Raw genomic sequence first — 15,930 nt, forward strand, 5'->3', positions numbered from 1 at the left:
AACCGTGTTTATTGACGCGCTTAAAAGTATGCAACACATCATTTCAACAGCTCCCCATGCTGCTGTTGCAACACACCGTGTGTGTTGTGCGTGTGGCAACAACATCAGAGATTACCATCACAAATACATATTGCATTGCAATGTTGCAATTTTTGCATATATGCGAAAAACCATTTGACAGATGATTTTCCACATTTCACATTCCTTTCATTTTGTTGTTTCGTCGTTGTGACTGTTGTCCAGTTGTGAACAATTTTTGCTCATATTGCATGTGCAATTTACTCAAATAAATTTAAATAAAAAAGGTATTTTGTTTATATAGCATTAAAATGTAAAAAGGACCGCAATGCGTACGCAAAAATAAATTGTGAACTTTTATGGCACACAATGTATACACTTTCTAAATAATCTATTTTATATAATATGTAATTGGTTTTTATTAAATAATTGTTGCCATTTTGTGCAAAAGAAATAGTTAAATTTTATATAATATTAAAATATAAATCTATATATATAAAGCTGTTCATCCTGTACACTTACTCACTCACTCATGTATCACTGTACAGGCCAAACTGCATGAGATACAAGTTTGAAATATTGGGACAATTGGAAAATTCGACCTGCAAGTGTGTCAAAATCGAGGCCAAAGAATATAAATGTCTGAGAACATTTTTAAAATTATAATATCTTTATTTTTATATTAACAGGCACTTGAAAATAGCTTGTCACATTAAATAGAGTATCATTACATTCTGTTTTAATTTAAGCGCATTTATGTATGATTATTTAAATAATTTTAAAGTAAAATAAATATATGCTAGGATTTAAGAGGCAGACGAGCACAAATATTTCATTAATTTATTAAATTTAGCTTTTAATTGTTCTAAACATAAATAAGGCAATAAAATTACAAAGAGACGAGATTAAGTTAGGTACACTTTTTATTAAAACATCATTCATCCTCAATCATTATGAATTTTAAAAGCTCCTGAAATATCTACTTTCATTGTTCGTATGTAGTACATAAATATATTAGGTATTAAACTATTTGTATGATACATTTTTTGTAATACCGATAGCAAAATCAAATTTTATTGCGTGTGAAAATTTTCCTGTTGAATGCAAAAGTTTGTAACCAGACTGTATTTATTGGTAATCAAAATGACCTGCTAAGTAAGCTAAATCATATCTTTGGATGATCAATTTCAGCTACAAATCCGAAAATAAGGAATTTTAATTACATGTTTGCTGGACCACAAAATGTAACCGAAAATTGCAATACCTGAGAGTTAAAAGTGCAATTTGGTGGGCAACGCAGAGCGAATAAAGAGTCCGAGCTGTGACCACAGCAATGAAAGGTGGTTAGCCGCAAACGCATGCTAGTGCAGCCCTGGCTAGGGCTATGATAAGTGAAGGATGAAGATAGAGGATTCCATCAAAGCGCCGATGATGATGATAATGATGATGATGACCATAAAACACGGTAACATTTTGCGTCAACAAATGCACTCAGACTGCAAATGTGAAAATAACTGGGAAAAATTGTATTTACGCACAATGGCAAATTGAAAATTGAGGTGAAATTGTGGACGGAAAAGTCGGAACTCGTTTTTTTTTTTTTGGTTGCAATTCTGAGTGAAGTGTGTGTAATTGAAAACTGTGTAGTTGTTGTTATGAGTAATTTGAACAGAATGCAAACATCCTTAACACTTTAATGTGGCAATTCACAGAGACTGCTTTTATGGTAACAATGATAACAGGGCCGTAAGCATTCAATTTGTCTTAATATCAAAGCAAATTGCATGTCATAAGTTCAATTGTGCCAACGACCAGCAATTTTAGTGCCAAAAAATACCGAAAAAAACAAAAGAATTGGGAAAAAAAAGCGGAAAATAAAACTGCAGCCGCTGGCTGAATAGCAGCTAAAATCATTGATGGAAACGGCAAGTATAAAAAACAATAGCAAATCAGGAATTGAGCGCTTGATGTTGGCTTCTGTCGCAGCAGGACAATCAATTTTATGGCCAAAGCCAAGCAACAACAACAACAGCAACAGCAACAACAACATAGAGAACGCGTCCCAATAGCGTTATGACCATCAAATAAACATAAAGCCACGCTCGTTGCCCGATTTAGGTTTATGGGTCACAGTCGCATCAGTTGTATATATACAAAATACATAGCATACATAGTTACGACAATAGTGCGGCTTTCTCTTTCGTTTTCTGTCTCTTTTGTGTCATCAATTGATAGTACTTGTACTCGTTACCTTTTCCCTCCTCCTGTCCTTTCTCATCTGTTTTGCTGCCGTGTTTCGTCAGCTTTTGGGTTGACACGTGAATGCCATTTTCAATTTATGACACACTATTTCGACATGGATTTGCTTGAATTGCCTTCCTGTCATCATCAGAGACAGAGAGAGAGAGAGAGAGAGAGAGAGAGAGAGGGAGACAGACACATCGGACAGACATGCATTTCGGTCAATAAATCGAATCAAATCAAATGAATTTGATTTGTGTGCACAGGAAATTGTCACTAAAAGTAAGAAACATAAATGTAATTTCCTGCAAGTGCCAGTAAAAGCTCTAAGTGCAGCCTAAACACAAAGCAATATGAAATCTGATTTAACTACACTGATAAAAAAACAGTGTTCTAAAATTAAGATTAAAATTGCATCGAAACATAAAACTCTTAAGGTTATAAAGCACATCTTGGCTTTGAGAACATTTCAAATAAGAACACGTTTTTTTCCAAGAATAAATGTTTTTAAATTTAAATCAACAAATAAAAAAAAAGAATTACTATACATTTATAATTTTTTATTGTTGTTTTATTTTGATGTACATTTTATCTAGCTTGCTAATTTTCCTTTAAGTGCACAAAGCAAAATGAAATCTGAATTTAACTACACTGATAAAAAAAAAAACAGTGTTCTAAAATTAAGATTAAAATTGCATCGAAACAAAAAAATTCTTAAGATTAGAAAACACATCTCGGTTTTGAGAACATTTCAAATAAGACTAAGTTCTTTTTCCAAGAATACATTTTTTTAAAATTTAAATGAACAAAATAAAAAAAAATAAGAATTACTTTAAATTTATATTTTTTTTTATTGCTGTTTTAGCTTGCTAATTTTCCTTTAAAATGGTCTTATTTATTATTTTATTTAAAGAACAAAATATTCAAAAAGCGTGTTCCTGATTTTAAAATTTGTTTTTTTTTTTTGCAGTGTACAAGTCTTAAATACTAAATTCTTTAGGTGTTTTTATCAACTTTCGCATAAATACAAATCATTTCCTGTCGTTGACCTATGCATCAAATAAATCATAATATTAAAAAGCATCAGAAAAGTATTTGAATAACATTTAATGAATAATGGACAAAATTCAGAATTGTTATCTATTGCAATCATGTTTGGTTTATTAGTAATTATTAGGAAGTCAGAGAGCTCTCAATAAACTTTATTGATTACACTTATTCATTTATATGCCTTTTATTCAAATGTAACTGTCGATTGTAAAAAAAAGAACTAAATTTGCTGTTCCCAAATTACTATCATGCTCTTAAGTTATTCATCTTTTCAGTATAAACTATATTTGATTTTACACAATAATCAAAAGCACTTTTAGAACAGCTTATTGCACATTTTAAAACAAGCACTTGAACTGCAGACTAAAGACTGCAAATCCGGCAACTCTGCTGACAGATGACGAGCATTCATCAATACGTTTTTACAGAGACTAAAATGATTTAGGTCACAAGAGAACTGCTTTTTTATTTTTTTATGTGAATTCGAATTATTGCAGCTGAGGTTTTTATGTCCCATTTTATTTTTGGAATGACTATCAATGTCAGCACATGTAACATTAACTTGATTATAATGCAATGCCTGAAATGCTGGCCAAACATTTGTCAATAAAGTCTGATTTATGCATTGGCAGTCCGGCTAAGAGACGACTGCATGCAAATCACCGTAAATGGCCAAAAATTCGGCAAAACGAATTATCAAAGCGACTCTCAGAGACTATGAATGAAAGTCCTTTTACGGGGGAGAAGAAAGTTAGTTTTGGCTAAAGACTCGTATGCTAACTGGCAATCACAAACCGCCGACTCATTTTTTAACGCAATTGGTCAACACACACCGGACAAACCAGACGTGACAGTTGGGGCAGACAGTCTGGCAACGCTTCATGAATAAACCATGAGCGTCAAACACCAGTTAGCAAAAACAACAGCAGCAGTGGAAGCAGCTGGAACATCAGGAGTCCAGTGCTGGTGGCAGCTGCAGTCGTATCCGCATCCGCATCCGCATCCACAACCTTGCAACTTTGCCGGAGCCTACGACAGACAAAATGCAGAATAGTCCCTGAATCCGGTTGACTCCCAGTCCCCAGTCTCCAGCCTCTCCAGCCTCCCAATCTTCCCCTTTCTCCTCTGCTCTGTTGACACTCAAAAGTGCTTAGCATATTTTGCACTGATGGCGGTTTTGGCACGTAAATGGCCAAGGCAGAGTTGCAGTTGCAACGTGCAGCCTGCAACCTGCCGCCTGCTGCACTAAAAGTCTTAATTATTTCAAAGGTATTTGCGTTCCGTTGCGTATACGACATGTACGCCAGCACACAAGCTAATGGCCAGGGTTGGGCAAAGAGTATCTCAACTGCCACGATCTTAAATACTTGCCACTTAAGCTTAAAACTTAAAGCTCGAGTCGTGCTGCAAGTATTTTTAAGTAGGGTGCATTGATTTTTATCAAAAAAAATGAAAAAATGTAAGTATGGAAAATTGGATGATAGATGGCTTGGAATCGAAAAAATATCAAATTTTCTAGATGATAAAAATTTAAATGCATAATCAATTTAGAGGCCAAATCATGATCAAAATGACATTCCGCTTAAAAATCCGATTATTTTTGATGAAGTTATGAGAGGTCAAAGTTTTTGAAAAAATGTAAAGGGGTAAGTATGGAAAATTGGATGATAGATGGCTTAGAATCGAAAAAATTTAAAATTTTCTAGATGATACAAATTTAAATGCAGAACCAATTAAGAGGCCAAATCATGATCAAAATGACATTCCGCTTAAAAATCGGTTAATTTTTGATGAAGTTATGAGAGATCAAAGTTTTTGAAAAAATGTAAAGGGGTAAGTATGGAAAATTGGATGATAGATGGCTTACGATCGAAAAAATATCAAATTTTCTATATGGTAAAAACTTAAATGCAGAATCAATAAAGAGGCCAAATCATGTATAAAATGACATTCCGCTTGAAAATCGGTTGATTTTTGATGAAGTTATGCGAAATCAAAGTTTTTGAAAAAATGTCAAGGGGTAAGTATGGAAAATTGGATGATAGATGGCTTAGAATCGAAAAAATATCAAATTTTCTAGATGATAAAAATTTAAATGCAGAATCAATTTAGAGGCCAAATCATGTTCAAAATGACATTCCGCTTGAAAATCGGTAAATTTTTAGTGAAGTTATGAAAAATCAAAGTTTTTGAAAAAATGTCAAGGGGTAAGTATGGAAAATTGGATGAAAATTGGCTTCGAATCGAAAAAATATCAAATTTTCTAGATGATACAAATTTAAATGCAGAATCAATTAAGAGGCCAAATCATGATCAAAATGACATTCCGCTTGAAAATCGGTTAATTTTTGATAAAGTTATGAGAGATCAAAGTTTTTGAAAAAATGTCAAGGGGTAAGTATGGAAAATTGGATGATAGATGGCTTAGAATCGAAAAAATATCAAATTTTCTAGATGATCAATATTTAAATGCAGAATCAATTAAGAGGCCAAATCATGAATAAAATGACATTCCGCTTGAAAATCTGTTCATTTTTGATGAAGTTATGAGAGATCAAAGTTTTTGAAAAAATGTCAAGGGGTATGTATGGAAAATTGGATGATAGATGGCTTACGATCGAAAAAATATCAAATTTTCTATATGGTAAAAACTTAAATGCAGAATCAATAAAGAGGCCAAATCATGTATAAAATGACATTCCGCTTGAAAATCGGTTGATTTTTGATGAAGTTATGAAATCAAAGTTTTGAAAAAATGTCAAGGGTAAGTATGGAAAATTGGATGATAGATGGCTTAGAATCGAAAAAATATCAAATTTTCTAGATGATAAAAATTTAAATGCAGAATCAATTTAGAGGCCAAATCATGATCAAAATGACATTCCGCTTGAAAATCGGTAAATTTTAGTGAAGTTATGAAAATCAAAGTTTTGAAAAAATGTCAAGGGTAAGTATGGAAAATTGATGAAAATTGGCTTCGAAAAAAAATATCAAATTTTCTAGATGATACAAATTTAAATGCAGAATCAATTAAGAGGCCAAATCATGATCAAAATGACATTCCGCTTGAAAATCGGTTAATTTTGATAAAGTTATGAGAGATCAAAGTTTTGAAAAATGTCAAGGGTAAGTATGGAAAATTGGATGATAGATGGCTTAGAATCGAAAAAATATCAAATTTTCTAGATGATCAATATTTAAATGCAGAATCAATTTAGAGGCCAAATCATGATCAAAATGACATTCCGCTTGAAAATCGGTTAATTTTTAGTGAAGTTATGAAAAATCAAAGTTTTTGAAAAAATGTCAAGGGGTAAGTATGGAAAATTGGATGAAAATTGGCTTCGAATCGAAAAAATATCAAATTTTCTAGATGATAAAAATTTAAATGCAGAATCAATTAAGAGGCCAAATCATGTTCAAAATGACATTCCGCTTAATCGGTAAGGTTTTGCCAAAGTTATGATAGTTTGAACTAGCAAAATAAATTTCATAAAGCGGGGACTGATTTTAGAACTATAGTTTCTTGGGTTAACAAATTTCAACTTTTTTGGGCCCATAAAAATCGAAGCACCCTAATGTTGCAGTTATCAAACAATTGCACGCATGGCTGCAACATCATTGAAATTACATATATGTACATAAGCTAATATATCGTATATCTAACTTCTTATTTCAGACAAGCGGGAACAAAAGCTGCATTTTAAGCAGCTGCAAAGGGCAAGAGCGGAGCGGAGAGCGGGGCGGGGAGCGGGTCGGGGAAAGCAGCTGCTTATCAGCTCAGCCAGACTGCAGCTGGCAAGTAAGCAAGTAGAAAGTAAGCAGACTGCACACAGAAGGGACAAGATACAAATTTTTGGTTAAAGTAGCTGCTGCTTCGTTGCGTTGCTTATCCGCTTGCAACATGCAGCAAGTGGCAGCCGCATGAATTGCATTTGACTTGAGCGTTTTATGAAATTTGAGCACAAATTAAAAAAAAGAAAAAATACATAAATGGACAATCGACAGCAGCATCAGTTATGCTATTGTTTTTGTTGCTGTTGTTGTTGCTGTGGCAACTTTGCAAACAGTTTTAAGTGAAATGCCTGAACACTCATACGCCGTGTGGACTACGCCAATACAGCTCGGCAAATACACAAATACGGCCAATTTTCGAGTTTCCTGTTTCGTTCTCTCTCTCGCGTGCTAAAAAAGTTGATCGTTAGCAGGAAATTTCTGCTAAAAAGTTGGCAAGCAACTTTCCACAGTCTTTTCATGCGCCGTTATAGTTTATCGTTAAAAAGTTGCGCTCAAAATAAAACCAAAAGTATGAAACTTGTATTGGGATTTACGCAATACACTTTGTCTTCGTCTTCACTCCTACACTGATAAAAAAAAATGTTCTAAAATCAAGATTTTGGTCTCAGAACTAAGATTTTCGGTCTAAAAAATGCGTCGAGAACATCAAATTCTTGAATTAAGAGAACACATCTTGATTTTAAGAACATTTTAAATAAGACCAAGTTCTTATTTTAAGAATAAATGTTCTTAAAATTAAAATCAAAAAATAAAATAAATGAAAATTATTTTTTTTTTATATTTATATTTTTTTTATTTTTAAATTTTGATTTATTTATATTTTATTCTGTTTTAGGGGGATTCGAACCGCCGCCTACTGCTTCACAACTGAAGCGGTCTCTCTAACCAGAGCGCCACGGTGCCATCATTTGTTTAATACGAAATAGTACCTATTTATACTTTTCTAACAATTTAAGATTTGTATTCTTATATTAAGATTTTAAGATTTTTTAGATTAATAATCTTAGTTTTAGTAATTTGGTCTTAAAATAATCTTATTTTAAGAACAAAATATTTAATATGAATGTTCTTGATTTTAGAACTTGGTCTTTTTTTTCAGTGTACTCACTCTTCTCTCTCTCTCTTCTTCATGCCTGCACATATAGGTGAGTGAGTGGCCAATACTTGTAGTTCTCAAAAGCCGTTGATGACGGTTTGCCTCACTTTCGGTTGCTGCTCAATGGTTTGGCGAAACACACAAAAATCTTTCACTATGCTCAAGTGTTAATAATGCACTTTTGCCGTGATAGAGACAGAGAGAGAGAGAGAGAGAGATGGAGATGGAGATGAAACATTTCTGCGCCAAGTGGCACGCACAGTTTTAGTTTTATAAGCCTACTTAGAGGCGAGTTGAATTTAGTCAAGTACAACGACCTGTAGTCGACCTTGAGGCCGTTGTTGTACATTAATTTCAAATAGATTGAAGATTGAAGCACCGCCTAACTGTCTTCGTGTGCAATTTATAAGAACGTGCTTCACACACGCACACACACACACACTTGTTCGACAGGCATCATTCATTCTAACGATTTCAGTGCTGTCTTAGCCACCTTTCAACTAGTCCTACGCAGTCTTCTGCCGCATTTCCCTGCACGCACAGCACACACAGAAATACACACACAAACACACACACACACTCTAGCACACACCTCAGCATTTATCTGTGCCAGGAAAACGTTTAATTAAGTCACTTGAATGCGCAGCCAGTTGCTGTGGCATTTATTCTCAATGATGTTGCTAATGCTGATGACGATGACGATGACGATGATGCCTCCTTCTGGCTTCTGGCCACACTGCTGTGGCATGTTGAAAGAGATGAGACAACAACAACAAAGTCTAATGAATGAGTGTCGCCTGTGTTGATGTTTTCTTTGCCTTTGCCTTTGCCAAGCAGCTAACTGGTGACCCCATCAACCATGTCAAGTTCTCACATTTCTCCAACACATTTCAAAGTGAGCATTGTGATTTTTATGTGTATTCATTTAGACACACACAGTCAGTAAAAGTATGTGTATATATATGCTCAATTGTGTGCATGAGTTTGTCTATTCATTTAGATGAAGCATGAAATCAGGTTAGAACTTCAAAACAAACTCACTAAGAACACTTCAAAATTTCAGGTCAAAGCAGGTGTTGAATATAGAATTCTAGAGATTATGTAACAAATATTTGAGCTAATATAGTCATCAACTGCATTAAAATATAATCAAATTAAAATAACAATAATTTAGTGAACCAAATTATGTAATGTGAGAATAGCAGCAAATTAAATTAAGCTTCAAAATAACAAAAAAGTATAAGTAGTTATAACTTATTTATATTACACAGTATAGTTTAATTTTTTTCATTCATTATTTGATATTCTAGTGCTGCAAGGATTCTTTTATAGTAAATTATATTAATTTACTTGATATTAATTTACTTGATATATAATATTAATTAAATGTATAATAACCAAGGCTGCAAACCTTTTAACATTTTTTTAAGGGTTCGGTTCGGCGGTTCGAAGCATAGAGTAAGACTTTAGTTCGGTTCGAGAATTGGTTTACATACCAACTGAACCCAAGGCTTGGTTAAATTTAGTACAAAAAATATTTTAATATTGTTATAATGTTTCTTAGCTTTTTAAACCAATTAAATTCTTTGTACAAAAATACAATTTTTGAAACTAATTAAAATGTATTTAAATATTGAAATGTAACTTATTCTTATACAAAGTCTGAAGTAATAACGTAATATTAGAGATGTATAAAATTGATATAATTATTATTATTTTTGATATTTTATTTATTTATTTACGATAGTTAGTTAAATTAAATTATTTATTAAAAAATTCAATTTTTGAAAATAAAAACAATTTATTTAAATATAAATATAATGTAACTTATTTTTATACAAAGTCTGAAATAATTACGTAGTATAAGAGAAGCATAAAATTTATATAATTATTTTTATTTTTGGTATTTTATTTATTAATTTATTTACGATAATAATAAAATTAAATTCCTTATAAAAAAATTTAATTTTTGAAACTAATTAAAATTTTTTTAAATATTGAAATGTAACTAATTTTTATACACAGTCTGAAATAATTACGTAATATTAGAAAAGTATAAAATTTATATATTTATTTTTATTTATGATATTTTATTTATTTGTTTATTTACGATAAAATTTAAAATAAATTCTTTATTAAAAAAATCCAATTTTGGAAATAATTCAAATTCATTTAAATTTTTAAATGTAACTGATTTTTATACAAAGTCTGAAATAATAACGTAATATTAGAGAAGCATAAAATTTATATAATTATTTTTATTTTTGATATTTTATTTATTTATTTATTTACGATAATAATTAAATTAAATTCTTTATAAAAAAAATTTAATTTTTGAAACTAATTAAAATTTATTTAAATATTGAAATGTAACTTATTTTTATACAAAGTCTGAAATAATTACGTAATATTAGAGATGTATAAAATTGATGTTATTATTATAATTTTTGAACCGAACTTTTTATTTAAAATATGTGCTTGATTATAACAGTACTAAGAAGAATTGATAGAATATAACATATATACGTGTATATTCATTGTGTACATGTTATTTTAGGTTCACAAAATTTCCATCTCTTTAATTAGGAGATTTGCCCGCATTTCGAATTGTTCAGTGAACTCTTATATGGTTTTGTTTGTTTGTTTGTAGGATGTTCTGCAATGTGACATTGCAGTTGTACTTTTATCTAACCAAAATACAGTTAGTTAAGTGCAGCACTGTTATGAATATTATAGGTACATTTAGTGTGCGAGTACGAGTGTTTATATATTATTCACTACTCATTTGCTGACCTGTTGTGCAGTTGGATGAAACCACAAAAAGACAAGCAACCACAGAGCAAAGCATATAAGTAAAATGCATTTTGTGGTCAACTCTTAACGATGCCTACATATATAAAGATGTTGTTTTAGTTGTTGTTGTTGTTGTTGCCTGTGGTATTGCTGTCGTTTGTTGTTTTAGTTGCTGTTTTTGAAGTCATGGCTGTTGCTTGGGCTTAACATTATTTATAATAGCACCGATAATACCCATGATTAATGCCCAACTTGCAGTTTGTTCTGTTTGTAATTAGTGCAGGCAAATGTTTAGATAATAACATTAGCAACAAATATGTGTGTGTGTGTGTAGTTTATTTATTTTTTGCCATGCGCCATTTATTTACTGCGGCTGCTTTAGATTCAACGGACACTCAAATATGCTTTAGTCAACAGATAGAGCGGGAGAGAGAGAGAGAGCGAGAAGAGCGAGGCAAATGTAAACACATTATGTTTAGATTGAGTTACATAATTAAACAACAACCTGACATTTGAGTAAATATAAACAAGCTTGCTCTATCACTCGCTCGAAAGCTAAAGCACACAAAGTGCTTCAAGCAAATGAGAATAATAGAAAGAAAGAAAAAAAACAGTTGAGTTAAGCCAACTTGCACTGGCAAATGTCAACAATTGTCCCACTGTACACTGAAGGGAATGCAATAACCACTCAATGGGGAGCTATTAAATTGAAAGCGTATTTTATTATATTGCATATTGAATTGAATTGACTAAAATCCGCAAAACCATTTGACAGTGCATTGTCACAGTTCAATTAAATGCAACTATTAGAGATGAAACCGCGAATTGTAAATTATTTGCACCTCAAATCCGGTTAAAACAATTATGTAAATTGACATTTTGGGCACATTTAAACTAAAGTTAAGCAACTCATGCATTCGCTTGTCAACTGATAAAGGGCGTGCTGTGTTTTAAAGTGTTTAATGAATTCACTTTGAGCAGCGGGACAGCAACGATAGCTAAGGGGTGAGCAGGTGGCAGGAGGTGGGAGGTGGGAGGAGCTCCCAAAATAGCAACGGGGGCGTGCCACAGCCAACAAGTCAATTTGTCAATTTTAAAACAAACTACAGGCAAAAAATCGAGAGCTACCCGCTGCGAGAGCTGTTGACTACAAAGCCAAAAAACGAAAAACAAAAAAAAACCATCAGTTAAAATATTTAACTGAGACTGCACGACTAGCAGTTACCCTGTATGCATATTTTTTGTGCTCAAACTTATTTTCTTACTTAGATAATCATTCAAATAGTGCGCAGCATTTAGTGTACTGCTTTTTCGAGTCTGCTCGACTTACAGACACTCTGTAGGCAGGTTTAAACTGGTCTAATGCATACACTTAGCTATAAAAATTCAGTAAATAGCGAGTTATAAGCCATAAACATAGGCAGCGCGACTTTTTCCATTTCACTAAGCATATTCGACTAGCAAACACCCTGTATTTCTGTTTTAAATGAGTATAATGCATATACCTAGCAACATAAATTCATTAAATAGTGCGTTAAAAGCAATAAACATAGATAACGCTACTTTTTCTATTTCACTGAGCATGCTCGACTAGCAGATACCCTGTTTGCTGATTTGAAATGCTTTAATATATATTTTAAATTACAATAATTAAGTTAATAGTGAGTTATAAACAGTTAATAGGGACAACGCTGCTTTTTCCCATTTTGACTAGCAGATACCCTACTTTTTGCATGTTCCACTTGCTTTCTTTTATTAATAACCTATTCTATTTTTGTCTGTTACATACTTTGGCTACAACTGTGCTAAACTCACTAGTTAGGCAACGCGTACAGGGTATAAAAAGTGAGGTGTAAAAATATATGTAGAAAAAAGCTCACTCGTGCTATACAAGTGCGTATATATGCATGTGTGTGTGTGTGTGTGTGTGTGTGAGTGTCACAATGTGCAAAATTTAACGTACCAAAAAGCCGCACACAAACAATCAGCCGCTGCCAGCAGTGACAGAGGCAGCGGCAGAGGCAGAGGCAGAGGCAGCGGCAGAGGAAGTCAGTGAGGCATGGAAGAGTCGGCGACGTTGCGGAGTTCGAGTGTCGCTTCCGCCGAAAACAAAATCAAAGTTAAGCACTCAATTTTCAATTAAGCTCACAAAATGCACACGAACGTACCACTCAACCACTCACACACACACACACACACACACACACACACACACACACATGCATTTATACACAAAGCTAAGGTCTAACGTCCCCATTCACCCATCGTTGAGCAGGCAAAAAAAAAAAAAGGAAAAGAAAATAAACAAAAAAAAAGGTGAAAATAAAATGACTTGGTGTCAATGAAACACTCACGTACCAGCATTACCCCAACCCCTCCAGTCACCCCGCCACCCACAACACCCACTGCTCCTTAGGCTTGCTCTATCAAGCAGGGATATATCAATTCTGTGATATCATTAGAGTATACTCTTTGTGCCACAAATCAAGTGAACACAAAGCTAAATTTCGTTTTTTAAAATTTGCCAATATTTGCAACATTTATAATAACCTAAATGCATTGACTTAAAGTATTCAATTTGCAAATATAATACTAGCAAAATGCTAAAACAATTCTACGCCAAGTTTAAAATGTTAAACTTATTTAGTTCTTTTCTATGCTACAATTTTAAAATTCATTAAATACTGTTTACATTTTATATAACATAAAATTTGCATTATTTTAATTTTTATTAATATTTTATTGATCATTTTGTACAATTAATATTTTTTTATAATTATGAAAATAATTTTTTTTTTTCTACCTATTTTATGTTGTTGCACAATGCCTAAGAAAAAAATATACTTATTCAGTTAATTGCATATAAACAATGCTACAATTGAAAAATAATTAAAAATTGTTTACATTTAATATAATATAAAATTTGTATTGTTTTAACTTTTATTAATATTTATATAGTTTTGCATAATTTATATTTATGTATATTTTTTTTCTATCTAAGGACAAGCAAATTGTATGAAAAAAATATACTTATTCAGTTAATTTCTTACAAACAATACTACAACTTTAAAACAATTAAAACTCTACACATTTTATACAAAATACAATTAGTATTATTTTAATTTTTATCAATTATTTTTATAATGTTGCATAATTAATATTATTGTATAATTTTGTGTTACCAAAGGGCAAACAACTTTCATGTTTCAGAATTGGAATGCCTTATTTCCTTTAAAGCAGAAATAAACACACAAATAGAGCACACACACACAACTACACATACACATACACATACACATACACTCATCTACAGTAGTCACAATACAGGCAATACAAACACAGACACACACAGACACAGCTTCAGCGATTCGCAGTCATTGAAATGCTCAAGGCACTTTGTATTAAATTCACTTTGGCTGTCACCTGCCATTCCTATCCCTATCAGTGCCCCTCCTCCCCCAGGTAACCTGTCTCGTATGCTAGCCAGTGTTACCTTTAGTGTCGGGTTTGGCCAACACATGACACGCACACACTCACACATTGAGATAAATACAAAGGGCCGCACGATAGATATATATATATATATTTTTTTTTTTTTTTTAAACCATTTTTGCCAGTTTTCTTTTGCTGGCTGTGTGAAGTAGCTTCTTGATTTCCTTCGTTATGCGGCTCGATGATGTTTCCGTTTGTGTCTCTGCTGCCGTATCACAGGTGTGCCTGAACCTGACGAGCTCAGGAGCAGCAGGATCTCAGCAGGATGCGAAGCTGACTAACTCGCACTGACTGCGAGTGTGATATGTGGTTTAAGTGGCAGTCATGCCCGTCAACGTAATTTGTTTGGTTTTCTAATTACGCGCATCTACGTTACACACATGTGTGTGTGAGGAGGAGGAGCAAGTCGATTGATAGCAGCTGCCTTTTAACGATTAGGTTTAGAAGGATAATGTTTAATGTTTAATCTGTGTCTCATGTTTGTCAGTTATCGTTAACCTGCTCAAAAAAAAAAACACAAATTGTTGCTTAGCAATCAGTGAAGACGCCCACACACAACAACAACAAGTCAAGCCAGCCTCCAAAACAAACGCAATCAACAACATCATCAATGGTAACGGCGGCGTCAATAGTTCAGCGAAAGATAAAGAAAGACAGACAGACAGACCGACAGACAGACAGACAGACAGACAGAGGGTTGGCAAGCCAAGCAGCAGTCAAGATGCTAACGATTATTTAAAATGGGTGGCAACGCCAACAAGCAGCAAGAGAGACAGCAAGATTTACACAGCTTCAATTTGTCTAGCATCAAGTTTCGTACACGGGGCGTATACGCAACGTTAAATAGCGTAGGCGCCTGTTTACCAACGAAAAACTTGCACAAAATATTCCCAGAAATTTAATTTATATTTTCTATTACATTTTCGTAAATATTTCAGTTGCGGTTTACCTGCTACCAAGGTGTAACCAAGTTATACGCAGCTAGAAAGCACTCACACGTTTACTTATACGTATACGCATTACGTATACGTAATCTGTGGCATGCCATTGCCGCAGCATTAAGTTGGGGCAGCTGCGCCACTTGAGATGTACTTTTCAAGCTGGCAACAGTTTCAAATGATACCAACCTTGGCAATAAGTAGCCAGTTTCAAGTATTGTGATTGGCTGCCTGTAATTTAATACCGATTTCTCTTCTGTTTCGTATTATTTTATTTTTTTAATTCGTAGTCGTATCTATGTCTGGCATCTGCGTTTAAGCTCCTCTCTCATATTAATTGAAATCTTATCGTTTTGGGGCATTGCTGAGTTGAAGCGTAAACGTTTTGCCGTAAATTGAGCCATTTACGGCTAACTTAAACTGTCTGCAAAAAAATATCTGTCGAACTTGGCAATAATAATATCAATTTCAAAAAAAACCCAAAACCTAAATAAATTCTGTGCT

The sequence above is a fragment of the Drosophila innubila genome (genome assembly GCF_004354385.1).
Source record: "Drosophila innubila isolate TH190305 chromosome 2R unlocalized genomic scaffold, UK_Dinn_1.0 1_C_2R, whole genome shotgun sequence".
In the NCBI taxonomy this organism is placed as follows: Eukaryota; Metazoa; Arthropoda; class Insecta; order Diptera; family Drosophilidae; genus Drosophila; species Drosophila innubila.